General features: G+C 40.0%; 1 long non-coding RNA gene across 1 annotated transcript in view; it reads left to right on the top strand.

Moving 5' to 3' along the window:
• LOC122548088 overlaps positions 1–17,159 on the top strand; it is a 31,076-nt gene extending 13,917 nt beyond the window's left edge. The window contains exon 3 of the long non-coding RNA XR_006311166.1: positions 16,784–17,159. This is a non-coding gene — a long non-coding RNA (uncharacterized LOC122548088). The remainder of the gene's footprint in view (positions 1–16,783) is intronic.
• The last annotated feature ends 439 nt before the right edge of the window (positions 17,160–17,598 follow it).

The raw sequence follows: 17,598 nt of genomic DNA on the forward strand, positions 1-17,598 counted from the left end.
AAATTAGATTGCTCACATTGAATTCTTATTCTCTCTTGCATCAGTCCTCAGCCAATCGGTAGCTTTGTAAATATTTTACTTTAATTGCTGCAAAAGAATTGTAGTGGCAATGTCTTCACAATGTCAAATAAGAGGATGCAATGTGCAAGTGGATCAGCATTTGGTGCATGATGTTTCACATGTTGTTTCACGTGTCAATGTGGAGAGAAAGACTGAAGGTACAAACATGCCTCAGTTGATAATCCGGAGGTTACTGGTTCAAGTTCAACTTTGAAGGTTTGAGCACATACGTCAAAACGGATACTCCAGTGCAGTACTGATGGGAAGAGTGCTGGATTGTTAATTAGGCTGAAAAGGATGAAATCTTAAACTGAGGTTGAAGAGCTAGAGAGCTATTTCTGGTCAATATTTATCCCTGAATCAACAACAAAAAAAAGTTTAACTGTGATGCTGTTTGGTATGTGTTTACTATGTGCACTGTGGCTGGTGCTTTCTCTATTTTGCATCAGTGAGTCCATTTCAAAAGACAACTTCTTTGGCAATGCGATACTTCAAGACCTCCTGTGGTTGGGACGATGCTATATAAATACAAGCCTGTCTTTCTTTAAATGACTCTGTTTTCCCCAAGGGCTCACCTGAAACAAAATCATCCCAATGCCATTTCATTCCTTGTACATTTAAAATACATTTGTGGCAGCTTCAATAACTGTTTTTAGTTGAAGACCCGGACCCATTTCCGGTACTTTTTGACCTTTTTTTAAGACCAGTCATAGTAAAGAGTAAATATTTGTTCCCAATGGTGAAAAAACAACAGACACTGCCAGTAGCTGCATCATGCATTGACACATGTTGCTATTGTTGTAAAGCCGTGAGATCACTTCAGCTCATGACACTGGTATGTTCAGCATTTAGTAGCGCCATTGAGCATTGTTTGGCAGTGTGGAAATCCTACTTTAATACAGTGCCTTTTTGTTTATGGGTTCTAATATCAAGTATGTTTTGATTTTTCTTGACATCTAAAGCAGATTTTGTACACAAGAGAAACACTGCTTTATGTCTGGTTCAGATCACATCTTTCTACCAAATAATGGTAAAAGCAGGAATAATTTGCACCTGAATAAAGCATTATCAAAACCAGGTAAACAATTGGCCTAAACCATTTTGTAATTAGTGACTCAACAAGTATGAAGGTTTCAAACCAATTATTTCCTAATCATACATTCTGCTAATCACTGAACAATGAAAATGAATCATTGGTATACAAGTGAATCATCATATGTTTGATCAAGAAGTTATACAATGTGGTGCTGGAAAAGCACAGCAGGTCAGGAAGCATCCGAGGTGCGGGAGAATCGACGTTTCGGGCATAAGCCCTTCATCAGGAATGGTCTTTGTTGCAAAGGAATGGAATACAAAAGTAACAAAGTATTGCTACAGTCCATTGTTGAGACCTCACTGTCATAGAAACAGACCCTTTGGTCCAATCTGTCCATGCCGACCAGATATCCTAAATTAATCTAGTCCAATTTAGAGGACTCCTAGTAGTTTGGTCTCCTAGTAGTTCAGAAGGGCTTATGTCCAAAACATTGATTCTTCTGCACCTCGGATGCTGCCTGACCTACTGTGCTTTTCCAGCAACACATTTCGACTCTGATCTGCAGCCCTCACTTTCTCCAATAAGTTATACATTTGATTTTGAATTTCTTCAATTGAATGATAGCCTGGTCAGCCTCCCAACATTCACCCTTGTAAACCTGGGCTTATTCAAAACCTCTACTGCCTCTGTTGATTCACACCAAGCCCTGTTCATTCAACATCTCTGTGTGTGCCAACCCACATTAATTTCCACTCTTGCAATTCCTTGATTTTAAAATTCTCACTTTTGTTTTCAAATCCTTCAATGGATTGAACCTTTGTTATTTCTGTAAACCCCTCCAGCTCTACGACTCTCCAAGATATTAATGCTGTTTCAATTCTGGCATCTTGCACATTCCTGATTTCATCCCTCTATCTTCACCTGTCTGAGTTTTTTTTTACAAAAAAGAGCGTTTTGATCAAGCTGGTATATCACAGTATATATGTCACTGTTACTTTTGGTTACATTCCTGTAAACTAAGATCAAAAGAAATAGCATGAGTCAGCCATTTGGCCAACTGAGCCTGCTGTGTCATTCAGTAGGATTGTGGCCTTAACTCTACTTTCTGCATAATCTTTGACTCCCTTGTAGATCAAAAATCTAGCCACTGCCTTGAATGTGTTAAATGATCCAGCCTCTACTGCTCACTGTGGAAGAAAATTCTAAAGATTAATGTTTGCCCTCTGAGAAACAAAGTTCCTTCCTATGTCCATCTTAAATGGGAAATGCCTCACTTTTAAACTCCCACTCAGGAAATATCCTCTCAGTACCCACAATATCCTCTCAGTACCCACAATTTCCTCTCAGTACCCACAATTTCCAGCATCTGTGAAGCTCCTAGAATTGGATATTTTCAAATAAGATCATCTCTCATTCTACTATACTCCTCTCCAATGAGTATAGGACCAAATTGTTCAATCTTTTCTCAGTAAATCCCTACTCTGAACTACTAGGAGACCAAGAGTATACACAATCCTCTAAATGGGATTAGATTAATTTAAGATATCTGGTTGGCATCGATGAGTTGGACTAAAGGGTCTGTTTCTATGACTATGTGGCCTTTACAATGCACTGTACCAATACTTTGTTGCAAAGGGAATGGAATATGAAACTAACAAAGACCAACAATCCAGTTATCCTCCTAACCATCATTTTGTGATTAATGTACAGGAGCACCCAGATACTTTCATGCGAAAGAAGTTCCTTGCATCTTTTTTAACTGTACGTTTTGTGTTTCATACAAATGCATGATGTTGTTGCCATGATGAATAGCTGTAGATTATGCATTTCAGCCACATATACTACAACAGGAATAATTTTTCTTGTGCACTGAAATTGCGGAACAGTATTGTTGAATGAATGGAGGAACTTTTCCATATCTGCTCCCAATGATTCACATCAAACAGCCTGAAATCAGATGTAAGAAATTATATATGGAATTAATTGAACCCTCCTAAACCCTGCTGTAAATCAGCAACAACTTTTCTTCATGCTTGGGTGTAGCATCCCCTTTTCATTGGAGATTCTGCAATGCCAATGGCGCTATGCAAATGTAAGTGTTGTGCTGAATGAAAATGCCACCACCAATTTTACAGTGTATTAATTAACTACCTTCCACCATTACAAAACTGTCCATTATTTCACTACGGGATTTTGTCAGCCATTATAACCATTCTATATGGCCTCTCCAAGTTGCTAGTTAATCACAAATGCTGAGTAGATTTGTGTCATTGTACTCAGACCTCTGTTGATACCTTATAATTTCATGTGTTTGATGTTATGATTTTTTTCAGATTGACAGCCTCTGAGAAATGTCATTTTGCCTTGCTGTCCCTTACCAACTCAGCCCCCAACTCATTCCCTCATGTGAAAATCTTCATCAGAAATGCTAACTTGTAAAAACCCACTGTCCCCGAATACTTCCATAAGAATTTTCGACAGTTCGCTAACACTAGCAACAGGTGAGCAAAGCTGAAATGGGAACAAGCATAGCTAGAATTGGCCCTGTCTGTTGATGACATGTGACAGTACCAAAGTATAAAGCTGCCATATACTCGGATACATGCTTCAATAACTCCACTTCAGTTTGTGTTGGTCAATAATACCTTCGCCATTCGCGTGATGCACTTGTAAGCAATGGTACTGTCTGAGAAAGTTCCACAATGACAGTCATGCAAAGCCTCACCATTGGCAGTTAGACAGATTCTGCACTGGGAAGAAGTAACTTTGGAGCTTATAGAGAAATGGTCCTTGTTGTGTTAATTAATTATTGGCAGCAGTGTCTTGAAGACCAGGATCTAGCAAATTGATGTGTGTGTCAAATGGCATACCACACCCATTCTGAATGGAGAGTGGTGACATCAGAAGATAAATATATTAATTGGCTCTTGAGTAAGATTTGCAATGAGTAACTTTAATCACAACATCCTGGCATATGGGTGTACCAGGGCACTTTGGTACAATGTGATTCTTCACACGTCACATTCTTGGTCTCAGACGGTGGAGTTGGAAGAGATACATAACAGAATGTGACAAGTTACAGGGTGTTAATCAATCAATCCAACTACCCCAACAATCCAATACAGTGTGAATCAATCTGAAAATCATTGAATTCTGGAGAAATATCAGAAGATCGGAAAGACTGCTATTGTGATAGCCCTATTCAAAAAGGAGGGAGGCAAAAAAAAAGGTTACTATGGGCCAATTAGTCTAACATCTATTCTTAGAAAAGTATTGGTATCAATTATTAAGGAAATACTAGAACATTTGGAAAAATCGTAACCAATCCAGCAGAGCCACCATGGCTTCATTACAGAGAAATAATGGAATGTTTGCCCTTATTTCAAGAGGGTTGGAGTATAAAAGTAGGGAAGTCTTGCTGCAACAAGGTGCTGGTGAGGCTGCATCTGGAGTATTGTGAACAGTTTTGGGATCAATACTTAAGGAAAGATATAATTTCATCAGCGGCAGTTCAGAGGTTCATTAGATGAACCCTGGTATGGAGGGATTGTGTTATGAGCAAAGGCTAAACAGGTTGGAACTCTACTCACCAGAGTTTAGAAAAATGAGAGGTGATCTCATTGAAATATAAAGGATTCTTAAGGGGCTTGACAGAGTGAATGTTAAGAGGATGTTACCACCCTTGGGGGTAGAGCCTGGCACCAGAGTGCATTATCTCAGATTGAAAGGGGTGGCAGTTTAAGACTGAGGTGAGGATGAATTTCTTCTCTAAGGTTCAAGAGTTTTTGGAACTCCTTGCCACAGCAAGCTGTGGGGGCAGAGTCCTTCTGCATATTCTTGATCAGTCACTGAACCTTTTACGGTGAATAGGCAAGAAAATGGATGTGAGGAATGTTAGATCAGCCATGATCCTATTGAATGACAGGGCCATTGAGCCTACTTGTGTTCCTGTTTCTTATGGCCTTAACCACTAGTATTACAGTGACCTCAGAACTGGCTTCCCATTTGCCTTAATGGCTGTGGAATGGGTCATGACAATGATGGAATGTCAATGACAGAAACATTAAAACAAACAATGGAAGAAGTAAAGACTTGATTTTTGAACATTTATGTGAGACCCCCACAGTTTCTGAAAACAAATTACTTGTCAGAAATTGACAGCCACTTTGATAATATACTACTCAACAAGTGCCTGGCTAATGTAGCGCGGATGCCTCTAGGCTTTCTGGAATGATCCCGAGACATCGTATTTGAAGTCAGCAGTCACTTTAATTGTCATGTACATGTCAACAGTGACAATGGACAGTATTCGCAAAATTTCATGATTAAGTTGACAAAGCTGCTCAAAGGCATCCAGGGGGGAGGCAGTTATCAGGGTGGGGCAAATTAGATGTTCCAGACATTTCTTCTGGAAAGATAACAAAACAGTACGAAGGATCAGATAATAGATCTGCAGTCTTGCCATATCCAATTGTGAATGGTGATGGATAATTAGGGAGCTATTTGAGCAGAAGATTCCATTAAAATATCATTTTCATTGGTGGAGACCAATCTTTGGCCAATTTAGTTCATTCCACCTGATATCAGACTATGGCTGTGTGCAGTGGATACAGCAAAAACATTGGGGCTGACAACAGCTCTCGTCCTAAGTACTTGTGTTCAAGAACTAGCTGTGTCTCAAGCTAAGCTGTTTCAGTGCAGCTACAACATTAGCATCCACCCAATAATGTGAAAAATCACCTCTGATTTCTTGCTCACAAAAAAAATCAGGTCAAATCCAATCCAGGTAACTACCACCCTATTGGTTTTCTCTATATTATCAGCCGGGTGATAGGACATGGTATTGCAGATGACATCTTCATCAAGCAGCGCTCGATAGTGACCTGGTCACTGATACTCAGTTTGAGTACCACAGTGCCCACTTGGCTTCAGACCACATTGCAAGCCTGGTCCAAACAGAATCACAGAAGTGTTGCTGTGCAGAAGGAGACCTGTCAGCCAATTGTAGACAAACATAGACAAAAGAGTTGAATTCCTGCAGTAGAATGAGAGTAACTGCTCTTGACATTAAGGCAACATTTGACTGAATGTGACACAGAGAGCTCTAGGAAAATTGGCATCAGTTAGCAGTTTACTGCTGAATAAGTGTAACTTGATATACTGTTAGTGAGACCTCTCGTCACTTTGATTGCACGCAGACCAATGGAGTGGTGATTTATCGGATTTCGTCTAACCTGTTTTCTGTGGATAGAACATAACTCAGTTTGGCACGTTCCAAGGTTCAAGACTACTTGCTAAGAGAAACTCCTGCTTTAGTACATTGAGGGGCTGAAAACAGAAGAACTGCGTTGACCTGTTAAATGTTAAACATAAATATAGATGTAGTAAGTGACATTCAGGATTAAAAACAAACTTATTTGTTTTGTATTTTATGTCATATAATTTATTCATACAATTAATTGAAGTATGTTTTTGGAAAAGCAGTTCCATATCTTCCAGTAAATGCCAGTGTAGTAACAGTTCTGAAACAACTGAGCTAAAAATGAATTTCAATTCTTATCACCTTCAAGATTCATTCCCTTCACGACTGGCATATTATGGCTTCTACATCTGTAAGTACAAAGTGCACTGCCGCAACTCATCAAGGCTCCTTTCTTTCCAAGTCTATGATCTCTGCTGACGGGAAGGCCAAGTGCAACTGTCACATGGGCACATCTTCAATGGGCTGCATTTGCAAACACTGCTGCATGCTCACTCTGTGCCACTTGAATTGCATGGATGCAGGTTTCAGGAGGCCATAGCTAGAGTGGGTGGAGGAGTGTTGGGACTGGGTGGGGGAGGGGGGGTGCGGGATATTGATAGAGGGTGGAAGGGATGCTGGGGGTGACCAGGAGGGCCAGGGAGAGTAAAGAAGGTAAACAGAAGGAAGGGTCTCCAAACTCCTGGGACCTCCATGTCAGCTCACCTCCCCAATCTCTGGCTCTGGGGCTGTCTTTCTCTTCCTTTCTCATTTTGGGAATTTTCCACCATCCCCATCCCATGCCTGGCATTCTTCTTCCTATTACTGAAGCCCACTTCAAAATCGCGCATACTTCCTTGCACATATATAGAGTAATATATTTGCCCATGACGTCTCATTGAATTGAATTTGTCACATGTACCGAGGTACAGTGAAAAGCTTTGTCTTGTGAGCAATGCAGGCAGATTTCATAGTTAAATAGTATAGTTAAGTAAATAATAGGTAAACAGCGGCAAAAACCAAAAACAGGTACAGGCGAATGCTAAGCGTTTGTGAGTCCATTCAATATTCCAACAACAATAGGGTAGAAACTGTTCTGAAACCGGCTAGTGCGTGCGTTCAGGCTTCTGTACCTTCTCCCCGATGGTAGAGGTTGTAGAAAAGCATTGACCGGGTGGGACGGATCTTAGAGAATGCTGGCGGGCTTTCCTTGACAGTGGGCCTGGCAGATGGATTCTATAGATGGGAGGTTGGCCTTTGTGATTCTCCAGGCCGAGTTCACCACTCTCTGTAACTGTCTCTGATCTTGAATGGTACAGTTGCCATACCAGGTAGCGATGCATCCAGACAGAATTCTCTCGATGGCGCACCTATAAAAGTTGGCAAGGGTATTTGCCATCATGCTAAATTTTCTCAGCTGCCTGAGGAAGAAGAGACGTTGCTAGACCTTTGTAACCAGTGCATCCACATGAAGAGTCCCAGAAAGCTTTTTGTTGATGACCACTCCCATTGTTGTTCCACCTCTGTACTGTTAATGTGTAGGGGGGGGGCATGAGTAATATCCCATGAAAGTCAATAATGGGTTCCTTGGTTTTGCCGACATTGAGAGTTAAGTTGTTCTCAGTGCACCATTTTTCCAGGTCTTCTACCTCCCATCTGTTGTCTGTTTCGTCACCATCTGAGATTCGACCAACTATGGTGGTTTCATCAGCGAACTTGTAAATGGCATCAGTCTGGTATTTGGTGACACAGTCATAGGTGTATAGTGAGTACAGTAGGGGCTAAGTACACCTCCCTGAGGGGCTTCAGTGCTGAGTGTTAGTGAGGATGAAATATCGTCCCCAACCTTGACTGACTGTGGCCTGTGGGTCAGGAAACTGGGGATCCATTTGCAGAGAGTGGGGCTTAGTCCGAGATTACTAAGTTTAGTAATCAGTCTCGAGGGGATAATAGTGTTGAAGGCTGAACTGTAGTCAGTGAGTAGGATTCTTACATAGACTTCTTGACACCAAAAACAGCTACACATTGATATCAGTGCTTAGAACCAAAGAGTGTGCGTGTGTAGTTGCCTGCAGTCATCAGTATTAAATACTGCCTCACCTATATTGAGATTCCTTCAGTTTTACTGAGTCAGAGTCAGGGAACTCCTCTCTTAACAGCACTGTAGATATACCTTCAAACCATGGACTGCTGTGCTTTCAGAAGGAGGATCACCATTGCAATCCTAAGGGTCATGGGAAATGGACAATAAATTCTACTAGTTGGTTGGCAGTTTGAATGATAAAACAAGCAAAGCCTGCCTGATCTGGAATGCTGGCAGGAGCTTTTAGGTCAGTGTTTTTGTGTACAAACTTACACTATTCAAGGAAGTAAAATATAACCTAGGAATTGTCTTGTATTTATTAGGTATTGAAAGTCTTTCATGGTCATATGATTTGCAGGATTATAATTTTGTCATTTGTATCAACTGCAAGATAGTGACTTTACCAGTACACTGGCGTGGTTTGGATCAAAAAGGTAAAATTGCAAAGAGTATGCAAATGGTCATCACATACAGTGGGCTATGTACTACAGGGACTGAGTTGAAACATGTTTTAGGCTGAGGTTCCATCTATTCTATGTCTGACCATCCTGTGCTAATTTGGGATTACTCCACACTGATGCCAAATTGAGAACCTGAGTTCATTCTGATGTCAGGCACTGTTCCCAATCAGCATTACACGTGATTAACTTCTGCTTGCACCATGAAACCTGATAGTCTAACTTTTTTATAAACAAAAATATTAATCAGAACAGAAAACCTTTGAGCGCAGAGACAAACGATTTGGCCCACCAGGTCTCTGCTGGTTTTTCTTAGCTCCACATGAACCCCCCTCCTACCTTACTTCAGCGCCTGTTTTCGACGTATCACCTGACTCTATTAAAATATCGATAGTGTATAAATGTGTTTATATGGACTTTGTATTCTGGAGTATGATAGGTACAATGATTAAAAACTTCTCTTTGGAAATAGCAATATGCAACAGAGGGAAAAAAAAGAGGGAAAGTTCCAGATCAGGAACATTTCTGATGAAGAGCTTATGCTCTAAATGTCGATTCTCCTGTTCCTCAGATGCTGCCTGACTGGCTGTGCTTTTCCAGCACCCCACGTTTTGACTCTGAAAGAGAAAGGCAGCGTAAGAACTTTTACAGATTGGATTGGGCACCTGTCTATCTCTGTTTTTGAGCCTGTTACAAAGGCTTTAAATATAATGGTGGGTCTGCATAAAGCTTAGAATAATATAACCTCGGTTTTGATCTTAACTAATTTTGCTGCTTCATATGCATTTGAGAATAATTTCATTACAGGCACACCCATTGTCTTTTAATGTATTGAGACTTCTCATTTTGAATATATCGCCTGAGGTTTTGGCTTGATAAAATGTCATCTTCTTTCACACATGCAAATGGTATTGAAATTGTAGAACCCTCCACCCTGAGCAAATACTTTAGCGGTCACATTTTAAATCTCCATTGTTTATCACAGTGAAACATGGATGTCATCTCTATGTTCATATATGTTAGGCCGTGTTTATCATGGATTACTGTTATAAACTAATACTGGAGGGCAAATGATTCCTGAAATGTATTTTACCTGTTAATGGAAAGTAACTCCGAGATCTGATAAGGGAAATCATACAAAGTAATAGGTTCTTGCATGGGCTGCTATTATACTCTTAGTCCCATACCATTGACCAAGTTTTATTAAGGCTGTTTAGAAGGATGTTCAAGACATGTTATCCACTCTGAAGATATTATCATCACTATTTCCAGTCCCACCTAAGCTTCTCTGGTCCATGCAAATGTTTTTGAGCATTTGCTGACTTAGTGGGAAGGTCCAGTGTGATATGCACAAATCACCTTCACACTGTGCAATCGATACTTGTGTATTGTGGAACTTAGAGAGCTCTGTTCTGATAATTTTGACTTCTCTAAATGGTCAATATCTATTCTTGACTTATGCACACAGCTGCAAAATTTCATTTTAACTTGAGAAGCAGTTAGTTCCTTGTGCAAAGCTGAACAGAAGAGTTAAAGACTTGTCACACTCTGTTTGCTAACCCCCCCAACCCCCCCTTTCAATTTGCTTTGCAAGGGAGGGAGTGGGGAAATGTTTGTTTCTAATTATGTTGACATCATATATATTTTACATAAATCCTGGTGTGAAGTCACCATGGCTGCGACAGGGTTAATAGGGTCTCCGTCCAGAAGAGACCCAGCTGTGCATCATCCAAAGACGGTTAATGCAAGTGTCCAGCTCTCTTGGCTCAGAATTACTGGGAGGGGGAAAACCCTGGAAATGGCCCATAGCCAAACATAGAGCTAGACACTGATTGGAATTGGCCTTTGTCCTATTACAGAGAAAGGAGTTAGCTGTTTGGTGAGTCTCTGGTGAATGTTAATGGTATTTTATTTTCTTAGATTTCAATATAGTCCAGTATACACGTTAATGAAATATATCAAAGGCAGCATAAGTAAGTGAATAACATAATTAAAACCCATTAAGAATGGCCCAACAGATAATGTATGAGGGTTGTTGTATGTGGGAACTCCTGGATGCCACTGATCTGGGGTAAACGCATTTGTGCTGAGTACTTAAAGCGTGAGCAACTTTGGCTCAGAGTTTGAGTTGGAAGCTGAACTACCAGCATTGTGGTGCATCAAAGAGGGTGATGATTAGCTGAAATCTTTGTACCAAGAGGCAGCCTCATAACTTAGGATAGTGACTTCTGAATTAGTCAGTGGTCAGGGAGAGGTGGGTGTGACTGTGAATGAAGCAGATAAAGGTGCCTAGAAAGCAGGAGTGGCAGCCTCTGGAACTGTCTGATAGGTTTAATTATCTCTCAACCTGTTTAGATAAAAAAGGGGGCTGCAGGTTGGATGAGCATTCAAGTGAGGGGAGCAACACGATTAACTCTCATTGATAGCAGGTCATGATACAGTAAGGGGGATTGACTTTGTTCACCTGGTGCCAGGATTCGGGACATCTGCTCGGGGCTGATAAGGAACTTGCTGTGGTGGGGTAGGACCGAATGGTTATGTTCCATGGAGGCACCAACAACCTGGTAGAAGCAGGAAAGAGGGGCTTCAGAGGGGTTATGAAGAGCTAGGCGCCAAATTGAAAAGCAGAACCTTGAAGTTGTAATCTCTAGATTATTACCCGAACAGCATTCGCATTAGTGTCAGGTACGTAAAATTAAAGAGAATGAACGCATAACTTAAAGACTGGTGTGGAAAGTGGGTTATGTTTTTGAGGATATTTGGAATCATGACCAGGAAATTGTGTGCTGGTATTATCCATACCTGAACGATGTTGAGGTCAGTGTTCTGGCAAACTGTTAATTCAAGGGACTGGTGAAATTGGCTCCTTCGAAAACAAATTCATTTGGTCTGGGAGAAAGATATCCACACAGGAAGGAATACTTTATAAATTACTCTTGTTGTCACAATCAAGGGTGTAGATGAATAAAGAAGGGGAGACAATTCATCCTCCTCCTTGGAGTTTGTTAGTTTGGGATTTCCCCAGCTGGAACAGTAATAACCCCTTGGCAAAACAGAAGAGTTAAAGACTTGCCTAGGATCTCGTTCTAACTGTATGTATAATATTTGAGCATAGGATCATAGAATAGTAAAACACCAGAAGGCCATTTGGCCCATTGTGTGAGTGCTGACTTCAAAGACGCTATCTAAATAGTGCAATTCTCTTTATGTCCTACAAAGTTACCTCCATTAAGTATGTGACCATGTAAGTTGCCCTAAGTTTTTTTCCTGCAATCCTGTATCGTCACATTTGCTAACAAGTCGTGTTTCAAATTTCTTTTGCATTCTGGCTCTGGATCTTCTTAAAGTCACGATCTCGTCCATACAGAAAGTAGTAACAAAAATTTGTTGCCGGCCTACAAGCTGAAAATTCAGCCAGAACAGAGTGTGTCCCTCAGCAGGCAGCACCAGCACTGGTGGGGAGTTATATTTGTCTGCGGTCTAGATGAAACCATCTCTTTGAGATGGGTCTCTGTGTTGCCAGGGGCACAAACAGTCCCCCATTTATAAAACAACAGGATCACTGCCAGACTTGGTGTTGGGAATAAATGTGGCGAGAGCTTGTGGTCATAACGCACACGTGGACTATGTCGTTTGGATTTGGAAAAAGTTTTCTAATGGAGCTATGTTTTTTTTTAAAACAAGCACCAATTGCTACATGAAAAAGAAACTAAAATCTCCTGAATACATATTTGAAAGCTGAAAAGAGAAAACAGCAAGCTGGATTAATTTGACTATTAAATCTGGTGGCTCAATCAAAAGACTAACATGCTCGGCAAATTTTCATTTGCCTGAGGAGGAGCATTTCTGAAAGGCCAAGCTAGATTTTCTTCCCCAGAGGAAATCCCATTTTACTCTGCATTCCTGAAACCACACTACCTTTTGCATGACTTTTTCACAGGTCAGGAATGCTTACTGGGGAACAGTATGTTCATGTGGGCCTCAACCTGGTGCAGGAGGATCTCTGGGGAATACTCTTTCTTGATATTCCTGGCTGCTCTGAGTGGCAATCAACCCAGAATAAGCTCAGCAGAGCTCAAGTTTTTTTATTTGTTTTACAGTATGTGGGAGTTGCTGGCTAGGCCAGCATTTATTGCCCATCCCTAATTGCTCAGAGGGCAGTTAAGCATCAACCACATTGCTGTTGGTGTGTAGTCACATGTAAGCCAGACCAAGTAAGGATGACCATTTATTTCCTTTAAGGACATTAGTAAGCCAGGTGGGTTTTGCCAACAATTGACAATGGTTTCATGGTCATCATTAGACTTTTAATTCCCAGTTTCTTTAATTGAATTTAAATTCTACCATCTGCCATGGTGGGATTCAAACCCAGGTCCCCAGAATACTACCAAATGCTATCGCATGAATCAGCATAAGAATGTGGTTTGCCTTCTCAAGTCAGTGTAGTTCATGGAGTGTGAATCTCTTGAGGGGATGGTGTTGCTCTGCATTCCTGACAAAGGTTTGGCAATATCATCATCGCAAGACTAATGAAAGGATGGCAAGCCATCGCTCTAATTGAACTGATCTGCAAAATCTGCACTGTTTGATACCTCTGCCTCGCATGTGCCACAATCTACACCCTGAACCTGCCTCCTGTCACGTTGATGATAATTGCAGGTGAAGTTGTGAAAAGACCACCTCATATTTTGCAACCTGGAAATGAAAATTTGGCTTCTTGTCAGGTACAAATCATTGTATACATTGCAACTGTCAAAGTAGTGTGATTTATTAAGCAAAACTGCTTAAATAAATATAAAATGGGCAATTGGTTTGCCAGATTAAATTCTGAAAGTTGTTTATGTAAAATAATTGCTGTTTTAGTTTTCCAGGCCAAAGCTTTGACAGGAATTGCGTAGCCATGAAATAACTTACAATTCTTGAATGTCTGATTTATCATGTTTCTGTCTACCAAACACATCAGCAAGCCACAATTATTAGTAATTTTTATGGTACTTTATTGAATTGTCTAAATCTCTTCTCCGCCAAGCTAGGTATCTATTTATTCAGGTATATATATAAGCACTGCATCATGCTTATTTCAAGGAAATGTATATGTAATTTACTTAACCATTATAACAAAAGCTATATCAGATTCAAAGAATCTTCCATAAGATTTCTAGACAGTATGTTCATTTAAGTTAATTGAAGGCAATCACAAAATAAGTTACCTTAGCAAATCTATCTATATAGAAACAGAATCATAAATATCATTAAACTATTATCTTTTTTTTCAAAGCAATTTCATAACTTAATATTTGTACATAAGGGCTGAAATTTGCAAAAGCAACAAATTGTGGTGAACAGACAGATCCAAAAGATGGTGGAGACCATTGAATATTTTTAAGCTAGTGGTAGATGGATTCTTCTGAGGCAGGAAGTTAGGGTTACTGAGTAGCTGGAAATGGGGGATACGAAAGTCCTGAAGAAGAGCTTATGCTCGAAACATCAACTCTCCAGCTCCTCGGATGCTGCCTGACCGGTTCTGCTTTTGCAGCACCACACTATTTGACTCTGATCTCCAGCATCTGCAGTCGTCACTTTCTCTTTATGGGGAATACAGAACGCAAACATACTGACTATGATCTTTATGCATTGAATGGTGAAGCAGGCTCAAGGGGCAGAATGATCTATATCTGCTCCTATTTCGAATGTTTGTTTACACAATGTCTGGATTATTTCCCCATTGACTTCAATGGAAAAGAAACTTGGGCAAAGTGTAAAATGAGCTGCTGATTAATTTTGTTCCATTTCCTGCTTTTTCAGTAACACTGACATTACATTTTGGTTTTTATTCTTTACCCACTCCAGTTCCATTGTTATTTGTCACCCAGCTGTACTTTGGCAAAACTTACTTTACTTCATTTCCCAATCTTTGCTTCTATCATATTTTTTTTTCCCTGCCAGAAGCGCACATTATGATGTTTTCCATTGAATTATGTAGTTAGTGAATGGAAAAATCATGGGAGTGCACCAAGCATGGTATTTGTATATGACAAGATGTGACTGTATGTCTCAATTTTATGGATGAAAACAAATGCAAGATCCTTATGAAAAATAATGTTTTGTTCAGTTGGGTTATATTTTTGTTCTTTATACATTTCTAGTATTGATTTTCTGTGAATTATAGGACTAATTGTGTGTCCCTGCTCGAGAATACACAGAGACGAACAGTTATGGCAATACAAACTGCTAATCAAGGAAATAGAAACACTGTGGATGTTTTGTTATCTAGCTGACAGTGTGATATGAATTCCTGGAATAGGTGGGTGGGAAACAAAAGGAGTGCCAACTGACATTTTTCCAAGGAGCCTTCAAATGCCCTTCAGAACAGGACTCTCTCTGTGTTATAGTGAATCAACCTTTTAAGCTGATGTCCACATCCTCTTTTTTTGCAAAGGGTCATGATCTGTTTGAGATATTTTAAATTGTATATTGTTGAAACATTGATATTTCCTTTAACTCCTGTATGGAGAATTTACTCCATTATTTGGATTCAGTGTCCTGTCTATCCTAACTGTCTGAGGTCAAAAACTTATGTTGTAACTTGACAATTTAGAAATTGAAGTTGTATTGTGTGAAAATTGTAAGAAACATTAACACCTTTGTCTGCCTGCTAATTTAACAAAAGTTTTAAACATTTATTTTATTTCCGTTCATGTCTTTGTTGAAATAATGAAAAGAAAAGGCTTCTGATAATCATTTTGCCATTTTTTAAACCAAAATTCCACAGCAAACATTCAGTCACTTGTTTCAGAATTATTAAAAGTTTTGTCACCTCAGGATACTATGTAGAAAGTGCTATATGCTGCTTGTTGTCTATGGCATTTACAACTAGTTCAGTGTGTGTATGCATTTACGTGGATCATTTATATTTTACTATTTATGCTTGTCACAAAGTAATCTCCTTACTGGTACTTTCAGGTCGTGCAGGTTTCCAACAGTGAAACTGTGCGGCAGATCCATTCAAAGTTGTATGCCATGTGCCCCTAAGCTTTAAAGAGCTGCTTCAAGCAGAAGTGGTTCAGCAGTATTCTCAACCTGCCAGTCCTGTGGGATTTTGCACGTCATTTGGCACAAATTACTGAGTCGCAACTTTCACTTCTGCTTCTGGGTCAAAGTGCCAGCAAGGGTGAAATATTATCACAGGCTGACCAGTCAGCTGGCTGCTGCTGGAGAAAAAAATGGCCAACTGGTATTTTCTACCAATGCATATTGTGGGAATGGAAAAACCCCATGAAATGCAGACTGCTCGGGAGAATCTCTGTTTCTCCTGCACTGTCACTGATGGTAAGTGGGATCAGTGGTGGTATTGCAATGCAAATCAGTCCCACAGTTTTTGTGCATTACTAACTGAAGTAAGCACTGTGTTTCAACTGTAATCCACCTTTCACGTGTCAGTCTGTGTTGTTCATGTGCTGAATGCTGGAGAGTTCTCTAAATATTCTGACCAATATTTGTAACTCGACCAACATCCCAAACGCAAGTTAACTGTCCACTAACTGATCATGAGCAAATTAACAGACAATATGGTTCCTGCATTTCCTAAATTACAATAGGGGCTACACTTCAAAAAGTGCCTTGTTGGTATAAACCAAGTTTGAATGTCCTGAGGTTGTGAATGATGCTGTATCAATGCAAGTCCCTTCATTTCCTTGAGATTTGATTTGTTTTTTTCTTGTAACATTTAATTCAAGAATGAAAGAGTTACCAAAACAATCTGTAACCCATTGTAACAAGTACAATTCTGACAACTGTCTCAGTCAGATTCTGCCAAGGGATCATATTTGCTGTGTTTTCTTTTAGGATGGATGATAATTAAAGATGTTTTGTTGCTGCCCTTTGAAACATTGTCACTTCTATTCCAGAGAGAATAACTCCTCCCCTGAGCTTAGGTGGATGAGTAGACCAGTCACACCACAGTTCTACCATAACAGATGCAACTTCCAACAAAGACCAACACACCCTTCCTTCAGCTATTCATGTAACCCGTTGTTCTCCATTGTTGGTTAGACCATTCGTCCTCACTAAACAACAGTGGTGAGTGATACACCCTGTGGTACACTCATTCGTATAAAGTTATACTGGTAAACATGCAGATGGAAGCTTAGCGCTGCCCCTCTACTGGTTACAAACAAAGCGAGAGGGGTCTGTCCATTCTCAGAGGAAAGAAGTATTATTCTATGTGTGAAGGTATGAAAGGAAACAGAAGAGAACACATTACAAAGGTATAAACTGTATCAGTATGGGTGTTATATTATTGATCAGATTTTACAAAAGATTCCAGTTTTGGAACATTTACCAACTGTGTCTGGAACTAATACATTGGTTGTAGTTTCCATCTGTGAAGTTATCAGGCAGGTAAATGGGCCAGAGTGAATGGTAAGTCATTGCTACCCTCCTCCTGACCTCAGTAGCATATGAGTCAGCCAACTCTAAATGAGTTGGTTGTCAATCTAATGTCAGTGTGTAGCGATAGCTGATCGATTCGGCTGAATGCCGAAACCGTTAGCACAGAAGATTTCACTGAGATTTCCACTATTCTGTACTTCAGTTCACCCATTTAAATTATGCAGTGACAGGAATTATTTGTTCCAACTCTGGGTGAACAGTTTATTTCCTCCAGAATAAATGAAGGGTAAAATTCACAAATATTTCCTTCCTTCTTGAGCAGTCTTGCAGG

Source organism: Chiloscyllium plagiosum, unplaced genomic scaffold, assembly GCF_004010195.1.
Source record: "Chiloscyllium plagiosum isolate BGI_BamShark_2017 unplaced genomic scaffold, ASM401019v2 scaf_11093, whole genome shotgun sequence".
Classification (NCBI taxonomy): domain Eukaryota; kingdom Metazoa; phylum Chordata; class Chondrichthyes; order Orectolobiformes; family Hemiscylliidae; genus Chiloscyllium; species Chiloscyllium plagiosum.